Source organism: Rhea americana, unplaced genomic scaffold (assembly GCF_003343005.1).
Source record: "Rhea americana isolate MKP2758 unplaced genomic scaffold, rheAme1 scaffold_5, whole genome shotgun sequence".
Classification (NCBI taxonomy): Eukaryota; Metazoa; Chordata; class Aves; order Rheiformes; family Rheidae; genus Rhea; species Rhea americana.
The window spans coordinates 9,162,962-9,175,969 of record NW_028186645.1 but is presented as its reverse complement, the minus strand read 5'-3'; positions in this window follow the sequence as shown (position 1 = coordinate 9,175,969).

Below are 13,008 nucleotides of genomic sequence, written 5' to 3'. Positions count from 1 at the left end.
TTTTTTTTTTTTTCTCCCGTTCTTCTTAAATAAAAATGGAATCACCTGCCAGGTAGAGGCTCACATGTCCTCATATCTCCATTTATAACACAGTGCCCATTCTTACACATAGAGATTCTAGAAGAGTTTTACTCCTGTTAGTTCACTGCCCTGCTAAATTGGTACTGAACCACAAGTAAAGGTTTTTCAGTTTTCAGTCCTACAGTAAATATGAGTAAATAAATAAATAAAAGCTTATCTCTCTCTGATTTGTGTCACTTCTTACAACCAAAAGACCAAATAAGAGAAATTTATTAGGGCAAATACTACACGTTGAATGAATTAATACTACAATTGCTGGCCTTTTCCCAAGAAATTGAATCATGGAAAATGTGCCTGAATTTCTAAAAGCAATTGTAATAAATAATTTAATATTTAATGCACCTGATCTGAGGAAAAATTCATTTCTCCTTAGTAGGAAAAAAATAGAAGATTTCATTGTAATTCTGTGCAAAGAATGAATACTCCTGAAACTGAAGTAATTATGAATCATTTGTAGAAATGTTTAAATGAGAGCCATAATGGACTCTCCTTAAGAAAAGAAATTGATTGGGACCTGAATTCATTAGCAGGGTGCATCTAAGATTTATGCATTAGAAATAAATACATTTATTTAAAACAGAATTGTTTTTCCTTGAAACAAGAACCTTAAAAAGCTTTTCATAAAAGTAGTAGTGAGAAGACTACCTAATTAACTGTTGCTTATTATCCTCATGAAAATAAAAGTCTAAAGGCCTCAGTTAGAGATTAGGAAACCATTGTCCCAAACACTGGGCAAATGCCTCATATAGACAATTTTTTTACAGAAAGTCCAACACCTCAGACCATATAGAAAGATCAAATTCAGCAAAACAATGAATGCTACCTTAATTTCATATATGCAACCTCCTAAATTCAGTACAGCATATGCCTAATTCCACTTGATCTTATTTTGCCTTCTACCCTCAAAGGGTTTATATTTGTGACTTATATGAAGGTCTAAAAGAAATTCTTCCCTTCAGGTCCAAAGATATATATTTATATTTTAAAAACAGACTTAATTATTTAGGATCTCAAGCAATTTTTATTAAAACATATCAGATCATTTAGAAATTAAAATATATTCTCATTTCTTTCTGTCACAGTCCTGCTATAACTGCATAACTCAGAATAGCAATATAGTTAGTGTGCATGATAATTATTATGATTGCAATTAGTAGGACACAAAAAGACATACAGCTCTAATCCACTGAAATTTTTCATATTTAGTGCCTAAAATGGCACTGCAGAATTCCGTTTCTCAGAATGTTTTTTGCTCCCTATTAGAATATATATTATGTTTACTTAATATCTCAAACTCAGTTCAATTTGTCGTTTGTAAAATGCATTCACAAACTTAAAATGAGACAGTTCTGGATATCCTAACATCAATTAAAGGAAATAATTTAAATTATTATTCTATTTAATCTAATAGAAGTAGCTTTCTATTTGATAGGAAGAGCAACAAGAACATTCGATGAAAGTCCTGCACTCTTCCCAGAAATTTCACCTTGTAGACAGCTTTTGCAGTACAACACCAAGGTCATCACATTCAGGCTATTTCCAGTTAAAAGATAAATGATTTCCAGAGACAAGAGACCATTATGGAGATTGCTTAAATGTCTTTTTTTTTTTTTTTTTTTTTTTTNACTGCTGTATTCATTTCATCTGTGCCATGATAGACTGGGATAATGAAAAACCAATCACTTCCACACTCAAAATCCAGTTCATTTAGGATTTTGTATGTCAAAATCAACAGTTTACACTTCACTACAAGAAAATTGGAAATTAAAACAAATCATGTGTTCCTAATAAGATAACACAATTCAAAGCAAGCCCCTAAAATAATATTTGGCAGTAACACTAGTCTCAAGATGAATATCTAAGCTGTTTCCATAGAAAATGTGTTGCAGTAGACTACTGATGAGTTTATTAAAAAGTGTTAAGTAAATATATTTTGCCTGCATCCTAATCCACTAAAATTACTGGCCAAAAATCTCAGCTACTCCAGTATTTTACCTATTTTACTTCTGAATCAAAAATTACTTCACACTATGTCAGAAGCATTTTATTCTCTTGTAGATAGGACAGCTATTCTGGTATATTCTGGTATATGAAGTCTTTTACAACTGAACTGTGCTGAAACAGCATCTATCATCCAACCAATAACCTGCCTATAAGCCAATATCCTATCTTTCTGAAAGTCTTTCTCCAGTTTGTAATTGCACTTTCTTCAAAGACTGCCCCTTCGGATAGGAGTGGCTCTCCCTGGAAAAGGAAGACATTTTCCCTAATCATTCAACAGATCAAATAAGAATTTGGTTAAATATTTTCTACTAACTACTTTGAAATAGAGGAAGAAAATGGATACATGCAGATAGATACCGTCTAGCAAGAATGCAGAGGAAGGTTGAATGCAACCAGATTCAACCTGTAGCACAAAAGAGAGACACTGAAAAATTGTATGAGCACATTTGTCCCTCCTCCAGAATAAAAAAAAAAAAAAAAAAAAAAGAGGAAACAAAAAGAAACCCAAAACAATTATCATAAAAAGAGTATGTATATAAAAAAATCTTTTAGCCTGAAGACTAAAAGATGATTAGAGATTGTCTCTGTAAGTAACGTGGCAATTGAAGTTAAGAAGTTTCACTCCTATACAAAATATAACATATCCTAGGGTGAGGAAACCYGATTACAGTTTTGGGAATTCCTGTCTCCTCCTCCTAAAAAATTCTTGTAACATTTTTGCTATTTGCTTCACTCCCTCTGGTAGTTCACTTATTCTCTATACAGCCTCTAATACGTATTGTGGATCATCACAGTTYTTGTTGCTGGTCCGCATGAACTGTTGGTTAAATGTCATTGGGACCTCAATGATTTATAGATATTTTAAATTATTGAAGTAGTCTTTTACTTGCTAGCTTATTAAGTCTGTTTCCTCATACTSCTTGACTCTCATTCACATTTATCTCACTTAGCTGACTCTTATCTTCTTTCTCTTCTCCCTTAGAGTCAAAGACAGAAACAAAGTAGATATAGAAAATGCCATCTATCTTTATGCAATCTATTATTCAGATTYTTCATTTTAAGGAGAGTGGATGACTCAGGGGATTTTTAATTGGATAAAATTTTCCCTACCTGGCTGCTAGGTAATGTCTATTATAGGCCACTAAAGACTAATAGTTGGCCTCTATATAATAAGTCAATGATTTCAGGTGTTCATGGAAAAAAATGATGGAGGAATAACAAGCTTTTATTATATCACTGATTCAGATTTCACTTACCTCAGACTATGAATAAGAAGCTCAAGATCATAGAAATCATAGAAAAGGTAACGAAGGTTCGAATCTGCCTTGTATCCATAGAACCCGCTAACCTTAATTTTCCATTGACTAGTTCTTTTTCATTATTTGATGAATTCACAATGAGAAACAGCTTTGTGGGATTGAAGTGTGTGTATACATACATTGATCATACATACATTTTGATCTCACTTATATGAACAATCCTTCAGAAACCACAGTCAGTTATACACAACCTTTTTCCTCCTCCTCCTCCCCTCCCCCCCCCAATATCTGATATGAAAACCTCTATTTTTTCAGTCTGGGTTAAAATGAGATGTTTAATACTGGATAAGAAACTGCATCTGATCTCAAGGTAGGTGGGAGAAAGGCAGATACACAATGTTCATACTGCATTCCATAAYGCAGAATTAGATAATCACATTACATGAACTAAAATGTCCTGACTTCTGTAAGAAAAGAGCAGAACAGAACATGCTCAACAGATCCGGTCAAATTGCTAACACTAAAAATTTATGTAGTATCATTGTAATCATTAGTCTATTCTTCTTCAGATAGGAAGTAGAGTAAATAAATATTTTTATCTATTTGAATTGAGGACTGATCCTTAAAGAAGAAATAGAGAATTCCATATTAACACTTAACGCTCTTAACATAAGATTACTTCACTTCTGCTAATAAACAGTCTTGACTTTAATTACAGCAACGTGTTCCTGTACTGTGTTTTCAGGTTTTCTCAAAGCATCTTACAAAGGTCACTRTCTTTAGGTAAGGTCATTCTAAAGGTAGGGAAAGAAGGCACAAAAAGATTTTTCTGAAGGCAGAAAAAGATTTTCATAGCTATTACAACCCGACACTGACATAAAAAATAAAAGCTCCATAGGTCTGTGCTCTTTGCACGAAATAACATCACTCACTTTGAAGAACTGCTAGGCTCACACCCACTTATTTTAAAACAACAAACAAGAYGGTGATTCTTAAACATGTATCTTATGGGAAAAAATAAGATTCACAACAGGAATATGCACAAAAGATAGCCCAGAGCTATGAATCTATTGCCCCTAAAATACAGTAATGCTTCTGATTGAGAGAGTAGGATTAACACTTTCTAGATGCAGCTACAAAGCATTTCTCTCCTGGAATCCCAGTGTCCAGTGTTCATTCTGCTTCACAGGATATTACGATATGCATCAGGATGATGCTTCCCCTGTATGTTTGAGAAAGTGATGAGGAGTGGAAGCTCTTCTATTACACCAGTCTTTGCAAAATTGGAACATTGTACAAGGTTTAAAGAAAATAAAAATATAATGGAGAAAAGCTTAGCAGATAGGATTTGGATGAGGTTAGAAGTCATGGCATACAGAAGATGTGAAAACAAAGTCATGACCAGTTTGAGTCATTACAGTTCCCATAACTTTAGTCTTTATCCTTTAATCCTGACCAAAGTCCTAATTTAGATAATGTGACCAAAGTCCTAATTTAGACAATTACATTCTTTTTAGCTAAATACTTCCTCCAATTTCAGTTGGCTGAGACATTTTTCTTGCCTTCTAATGTGAACAGCATAGAGAGTTAGACTGGGTAGCGTCAAGCAGCTGCTGCATTTCATTCCAGGCAGGTTGCCACCGACAGCTCATGAAGCATTACATTGAGGGCCGCTGTACTAACAATCAGGGTTGAGTACCTGGAGTGAATATCTAACCCCAGTGAATCAAAACTTCCTTTTATTTTAGTTAGGGTAGGATTTCATAGCTTTGCCATTAATCTGCTATATACTTGAAGCAAGCCAGTGAACCTCTCTGTTCACCCTTCTTGCCTTATGTACTTAATCTCTCAGGTACAGAAACTGCTGCTTATGTTGTTGTAGTATATTTTAAAACAGTTGAGTCTTGATCTCAAATAACCATCAAGATGCTACTGAAGTGTGCACACTACGTTAAATTTCCAAGGCCACAGAAATTCTTGTGTAGTTGCAAACTCTGACCCAGTGAATATTTTGCAAGACAAGAATAGTTCTTCAGGATTGTCCTTCAGCTCTGGACCTTCAAGAAAGGCAAACCCACAAAGCTTGTTGCTAGCAATGCTTGATTGAAATTAATTGACAAGATTTCAGCAAAAACAAAATGATCTAGAAAAAGAATTGATGCAAAATAGGCCTACATAGATAGAAGAAATAGGAGGGGGCTCCATCTGTTCAGATGCACCTGCCAAATGGAGAATGTCCACTTTCTAAGGACTGTGCTCTTTCATCTGTCAGAGAGCAGCATATCAGGAGGAAAATCATGCAGGATACAGCTGCACGATATAACAGGATGGACAGTGGACAGCTGAACATGCTACAGTGCGAAACGAAAGACAGAGGCAAAACCTGACCTCCAGAGTCATTAGGCTATGAAGAGGGGAAACAAGGCAAGTAGAAAATAAGAATATTTAGAGTCTTAGTCAGCTTTTATCATAGTCAAGAGGTCTGGAGAGATGCTATATCAGAGAAATTTAATCATCTTCAAAAGAGGTATGTAATCACAGAGACTGCATTACTAACTTGGCTGCTTGCCACTCCTAAAAAAACTTGTGTTTTTTTTTCTACTGAAAAAAGTTCAGAAACAGAGCAGAGTTCCCTGCACTGTTATTGCTAACAATAMATTTCATATGGCTGTGACAAAACAAGCAAGCTTCAAAATATCTATTTCATAGATTATGTTTTAAATTTACTAAACGTTGGGATGTCCTTACTAAAAGCTGGACAGGACGTCCCAGCCCYTTAACTCCTGATAGTAACAGAAAAGCTTCAGTGACTCAGTGCAGCTGAGAATGAGCAGAAGGAAATGTTTAAAACCAAGTAGAAAAAGGCAGGAGCTGAATGGAGAAGTACTGTTTGGTTTGGTTTGAAGTCGAAAAAACATTTATGAAGTCTCCCCCCGGCCCCACCATTTTCAGATTATTGACAAAATTGACAACCCCAAATCTTGGTTTTTGGAATAGCTTATAGCTATTTTTGGATAGCTTATTTAATGCTCTTTTCCCCTCCTTGACTTTCCTCCTTTACTCCTTAACCATAAACCATTATCCCACCCTAGTGTTTTAACTTCCACAGCACACAATASAAGTATCTTTCAGCTCCACCATGTGAACGCATCCAGAAGTGTCATAATTGCATGCTTGTATTTGATCTCTGTGTCTACCTGACATAGAGATGTGTGCCACATCTGTATGCCTGTCTGGTATTTTTCTTCAGGGTGGAAACATGGTCTGATATTTATGAAGTATTGTGGTGAAAAAGCATACCATGAAATGCAGGAAGCTGCTGCAGTGCTCAATGCAATATTAAAATAGATATCTAAGGAAGACTTGAGGTATGCAGGACTGCATCACCAAAGGGGAAGAAGAACTTCGAAGTCAACACCTTGCAAAAGTCAGTTTGTRAAATTTTGCAAAAATCAGATTTTAGCTGTACTAAACAGACATAGCGAATARGCTCTGGTGTTAAGAACTTCATTTGAAGTATGAAAGAAAGTGGAAGGGACACTTTTTCCCTTASGCTATTATTTGAGGAAAAACAAGAAAAAAGGGAGAATATTCTTGCTTCCAGGTGTTTAAATGAGCTMAGAATTTCTCCAACCACAGTATTGTATCTTCCTCAGAGCCCAAGTTAACTATGCGGYTCTGTGAGACATTAATTACTATGCTGAGAAGCATCAGTAAAGACAGCCAGATAAAATACACCATGTAGAATCTAAGATAGCACTTGGGAGTTCATTTCATCTCAAGATCAGAGAGGGTTTTGGTTTTCAAACAAAACAGAAATTATAGGTGAAACTTTTCCAAACCCAGTTTATCCAGGCTGGTAGAGCCATGGCTTCCACTTTCATGAAACACCATTTTAGAGAGAGGATTCTCACCCCAGGGGACTATAGGGAGGTGGAGACATTTAGTGTCTTCTAGAACACCAAGATCACTCTACAATATTTTCCATTGTTCRCTTGAAGCTGCTAATACTTTTTTAAAAGGTATGGTTTGTTTTTCAACCAACCCAAGTATGAAGATCCCTTTGTTCAATATCAGTTCAGCCATTCATACAGAAATGAGCTAGACTTCTCAGTGATTCCTAGAACCAGGCCTCAACACATGGATCTAAACTTAAAACATCATAAATATCCCTGTTTCTTGTATATGTAACCTTCCTTTAGTTAATTGCAGGGACAAGGAACCAGGTTAACATCTCATCCCAGAAGCATTTGGAGATGTGAGGTATGGGTTTCAGCTCAGGTTACCCACAACTATGAAAAACACAGTATTAAAGCTCATTTAGAAAAGTTGTGGCACTCCAAACAAATATATGTCTTGTCTGTGTTCCTCAGAAATATCAGGAATTTGTTTGAAAAATCARGAATTTTTGCTATTATTTTCCAATTGTCACTCAGTCTTCCAAATATCCTACCCTCCTCTTCCAAAACTTTTGGAAGCTTTGAAAAACAAAGTGGCAACATTTTTCTACTAAAGTAACATTTTTTTTAGTAAACTTTCAAAGATGAAAAAGTAATTATTTTCTTGCTTCTCTGGGTGATCAGCAGAAGCCAAGAAGCATGAGGCTAGTGTAAATATAGTGCCAAAAAACATGATTATTAAGCAGCAATCAAATCTCTTACTTCTTGCTGTCTATAATCTAGCTGTTTTGGCCCACTTTTTGCCATTCTGTGATCTTTTCTATCACAAAGATTGATTGATGTTTTTTCCTGTCTCTTTGAGATTTTAAGGAGTCATCTGCTTTTCTAAATTCTGCATTCATCTAAGATGAGAAATTTGTTTAATCGTAGGATATCCTTTAATGAACATTTTCCTGAGACTAACATCTCCACAAACACATGCCAGAATCATCCTTACAAAGCACTGGCAGTGCCTGAGATCCATATTTCACTGCAATCTGTTTAAAGAGTTGCCCATATATTACAGCCACAATAAGTACGGCACTTAATGTGTTTCATATACACACTTCTCAACTGCAGCATTTTGTCACCGTATTTACTTTACTCTCATCAGGTCTGCTAAAATGTACTGGTTCCAATATAATACATCTGAAACCTTCAAACCAGTTAAGTTCATTAACCTCAACTTTTTGTCAGTTTGGAATGACTATGCTAACCTCCGAGAGTGAAGTTTCCTGATAAAATTTAAGCTGGAATTAGTACTGTGCTAGCTTGTGCCCTCTAGATAAGAATATAGAAGAGAACTGCCAAGCACAAATCCATCTTAATGTTATTTCTTTGTACATCACTGTACCTAAAGATTAGGAGTCTGAAAGAGACATATGGATAACAGACTAGCTGAAGGCAAAAGAAAAATGCTTAAGTCAGAATGATAATAAAATTATTTGAAAGCTGTTGGACATTACGCTTTGGTTACTTGTGTGAACTTCACTGGAAAAATACCATAGTCCAAGACTTCTGTCAGTTTTCTAATCGGCCAACTATACATTGAGGAACCTGCATAAAATTGGATATTTTCAATAGTTATTAACATAGGGAGAAGAATCTGACAGAAAGCAAGCTTCGGAGCCCTGCAGGTCGTAAGTCATAAGGTAGCCCAGTATCTTCAACAGATCCCCGGGGCTGATGCAGCTGACCTTGTAAGTAAAGGCACTCCACCTTCAACTGGAAACTCAGTCTGAGAGTGAGGRAAATCTAATTGTTTGCTTGCTGCTTGTCTCTGCTCTCCTTGTTTCCTTAAAGGCAACCTTCAAAGGATTGGTAAGAGCAGTGTGCWCTACTGTTTTTATTTAAATGCATTTCACAAAGAGTATGTAATTAGGAAAAACAGTACACTGGTGACTTCACCATCAGTACTGAACAGCTCATTAGTCTTTACATTTTTCTCAAAGAAGAGTCTTGGAGGAGAATTATCACTGATTTAGCAAGAAATTATTTTCAAGAAATAACTATGTGAATGCAATGAATGTGAATGTTAAAAATGAGAGACTAGCATTACCATTTTCAATAAAGCACAATCAAACCCATAGTATTACTAGAGTTTCCCAGGCTATTTGGATAGCACGTTTTACTTCGTAGAGGTGTCATCCTCTGCTATTTATGTCCTGGAGTACACCATGCAGAGATGTCTACTTTGGGTATTTAAAATAAAAAGTAAAACATACAAATGTAGTGCTACTTGAAAACTTCATATTTATAAAACATTAAGATATTCTTACTAGTTAGATTTCCATTAATTTCCCATCAATTAGAATAAACTTTAACTATTTTTTCAGTAAAGAACTTTAGTTCAGGAACGTTTACAACTACCTTCTACATCACAAGTATTATATTTTTTTTCTCCCTGAAAGGTCTATACAATGAACCTTCAGGATATTTTATCAAAGAATATGTGAATGTAAAATCTGCATCTAATGATTCATGTAAGAACAAAAAATATCAGTTGAAGGTGGAGGAGAGGAATCAACATTTTCTGACACCATAGTTCTGACCTATCCAGAAAAAAGAATGCAAAACTTTAAATTTTGCAGAAAATCTGTTTGGAAGGATTTATCTGACTAATTCTGAAGTCCAGATTTTAAGATGAAATATTATCTTCTCCTTGGCTTCCTGGAGATATTCAACCTATCTAGATTGTCTCATCTGATGAGGACTGTCCATTCATAAGTGTCTGGAAGTCTGCTGAGAAATTGTGGCATGGAAGATGTGTCATTGTTACTTACTGCCTTCCATACTACTATTGCTAATCATGTTTTTTCTTTTTTGCAATACTATCACAGTAAAATCCATAAATATGCAAAGCATATCCAGGTTTTAAGAACAGACTGCACTTTCACCAAGAAGATCTATTTTTGGACATTTTAATATCTGCCTGTATAAATTTTTGCAAGCCTTTCATGTTAAAATTCTGCTTATGACTGTTAATTCACAGATATTAAAATATAATAATAATTAAGTCATCGATACATTTCACTGGAGTCAAAGGCTTTCTTAAATTGCTTTATAATTTAGAGCAGGAACTTCATTAATCAGAAGCATATCAATGTAAGATCAATCAAAGAGAATATTATGGTGGGAAAAGTAATTTACTGTGAAAGGAAGTTATTCCCTACTAGATACTTTGCCTACATAGAATATTTAACCATACTGTGTTTGAGTAAAAAAGGAAATAATGCAAGAAAACTTTGCAACAATCAGTAGACACAGAAATTCACATATCTACTCCCAGATGTTGGGTATCCTTGCACTGTACTCTACATGATTCACTTACAGATGCAAGCTTGAAGTGGACAGTGAAGTTAAACTAGCCCTGGCTAGTATTCACAAGGGCTAACATTTCATCTGATATCAATAACCTTACGTTTTGAGAATCAAAGATAATTACAGGAGGCTGGTCAAGCATTATGCTTAAATGGTAGACATTCCTTCCATTTATGGAAATAATGCATCATATTTATCAGTTTTGTGAACTTTATTCAAATTTGCAAAAGAGAGGATGAAGAAAATATATTACCAAAACTAAGTAACTGTTGGTAACATTTGTTTGAGAAGCAGCAACGCAGCTGTGAAATCAAGGTGAAATTTCAATAACAGAAATAGAACTTAATCTCTAAACTAGTTAAATCATTGGAGTAATCTGAAGAATAAATTTTATAGGGGATTTCATAAATAGCTCTAAAAAGGTGGCTTTCTGGTCATAAACTCCAATAAAGATAATGTAGYAAAGTTAATCAAATATCCAGAACTTAACACAGGTAAAATATCTTTCCTTTGGACCAATTTAATACGTAGCACCTAAATCTTTGCCTTCATGTGGTCAACAGTTCCCTCTAGTTTCATCCATACTGCACTCTGGTACCTGTGAATTCAAGGTGCCAGTGATTCCATGTGATTTTTGTACTTAGGAATGCCAACCTCTGTTATCACTTGACTCACATGATATTAAAAGCTCAAATCTGTAAAGTAACATGGAGCCAAGAGCCTTTGAAAATACAAATTTGAAATCCAAATTTTAAATATGACCTGTTTGGCAAAATGGATTGGCAAAACAGTTATACTTGAAGGACTTCCACAAATACAAGGAAAAAAAAAGGAAAAAGAGAAAAAGAAAGGGAAAAAGGGAACGCATCTATGAAGATAAGCTCATGGATGCCATCCATAGGCTCTACAGCTGGATCTTCTGCACATGTGTGAGTGGCAGCACAGTCCTTCACTGATGGCCTCAGATTATGAGGCAGTCCCTTTGRCTATGGCAGGTGCCTGGCTTCTGTGAGTCTCTGACTGAAGAATTAGCTTTCCATAGAGAGCCATGGGAAGATATGCCTCATGGTCTTAGAGCTCTGGCTGCTGAATCATGTTTCACAGTCTTAAATGTATTCAGTTTGCATTTACATAGTTTCTCAGCCCTCTGGATCTCGGTTATGCCTGGGAGACTGTTCTGATAAAAGATCTTGCAAAAAGTTACTGCAAAGCATGCATTTTCCAGAGTCAAATGAGCAAATTAGTGGCCTGTCTACCTTAAAAAGCTCTCATCTGGACCAATATGTTGTTAAAAATTGGCTTTTAGAAATTAAAGGGTTGCAGATTATCTCTGTTTTCCTGGGAGGTTGCAGCAGTTGTTCAGCTCCTTATGAAGTTGAACATAGACATTCTGATGTTTGCAAAGTTGGAAGCCAAACTGCCAGGGAATCAGTTATTTTCTTCCAGTAAACTGCTTTTTACTGGAGAGCCCCTTTAAAGTAGAAAGATGCTGTAAAAATAAATAAATAAATAAAATACTTTTTGGATAATGGAATGACTTTCTTGCTTTGATCTGATCAACTCAAATGTGTAATTTGTTGATCCATAAGACCATCTTAGCCTTGCCCTCCCTACACTGTGTCTGTCAACTATCCCAAAACTCTTCAGGTGAACCACCTTCTTTGGAACTCTCAGGCTTGAGGTAAGTCATCCTTAAAAAGAGCTAGTTTGGGGAAGGGCCTTAGTACAGTTAGCATTTTTAAGACATTCAGTAACCACAAGCTTACTTTAAGAATCTGCACTCTTTCTCTTCTTCTCCTAAAATGCAGAATATTAGATCATATCTGAACTTCTGGCATGGCCTTTTGCCAATGAAAAATTGGAGATAGGTTGTCACACAGTTTATACCAATCTTAATTCTTGCGTCTACTTTTATGGACTGCTTAGGTACTCCCCCCTACACACACACCCCAAAACAGCCACTCACTCAACTGTAATTCAGCAGCACACACCTCTTGTTCTGACAACTCAGTCAACAAAACAATTTATGGAAACCTTACAGTCACAAAGTGAACTATGAATCATACAGCCTATTTTTGAAGTTTTTCTCTTGACACAGAAAAGACACATTAAAAGTTCACAATATGAAATCATATGAGAAATTCCTCTTAAATAAGCATAAGCTCTCAGTTAACATTATATACAATTACTCCTTTAAAATAATTTCATCTGCTTCTTTCTTTCACTCCCTTCTCAAAAAAGGAGATGTGTTATAGGGCTTTAACTAGCTCATGCTATTAAAAGATTATTCAATAGCTACAATACATTCTAAAATTGTGAATCTCCAAAATCACAGAACAGAAAATCATTAACTCATTAGTTGGATTCAAAGGTAGATTTTTCCATCCAGGAAATCTGCCTTTCCA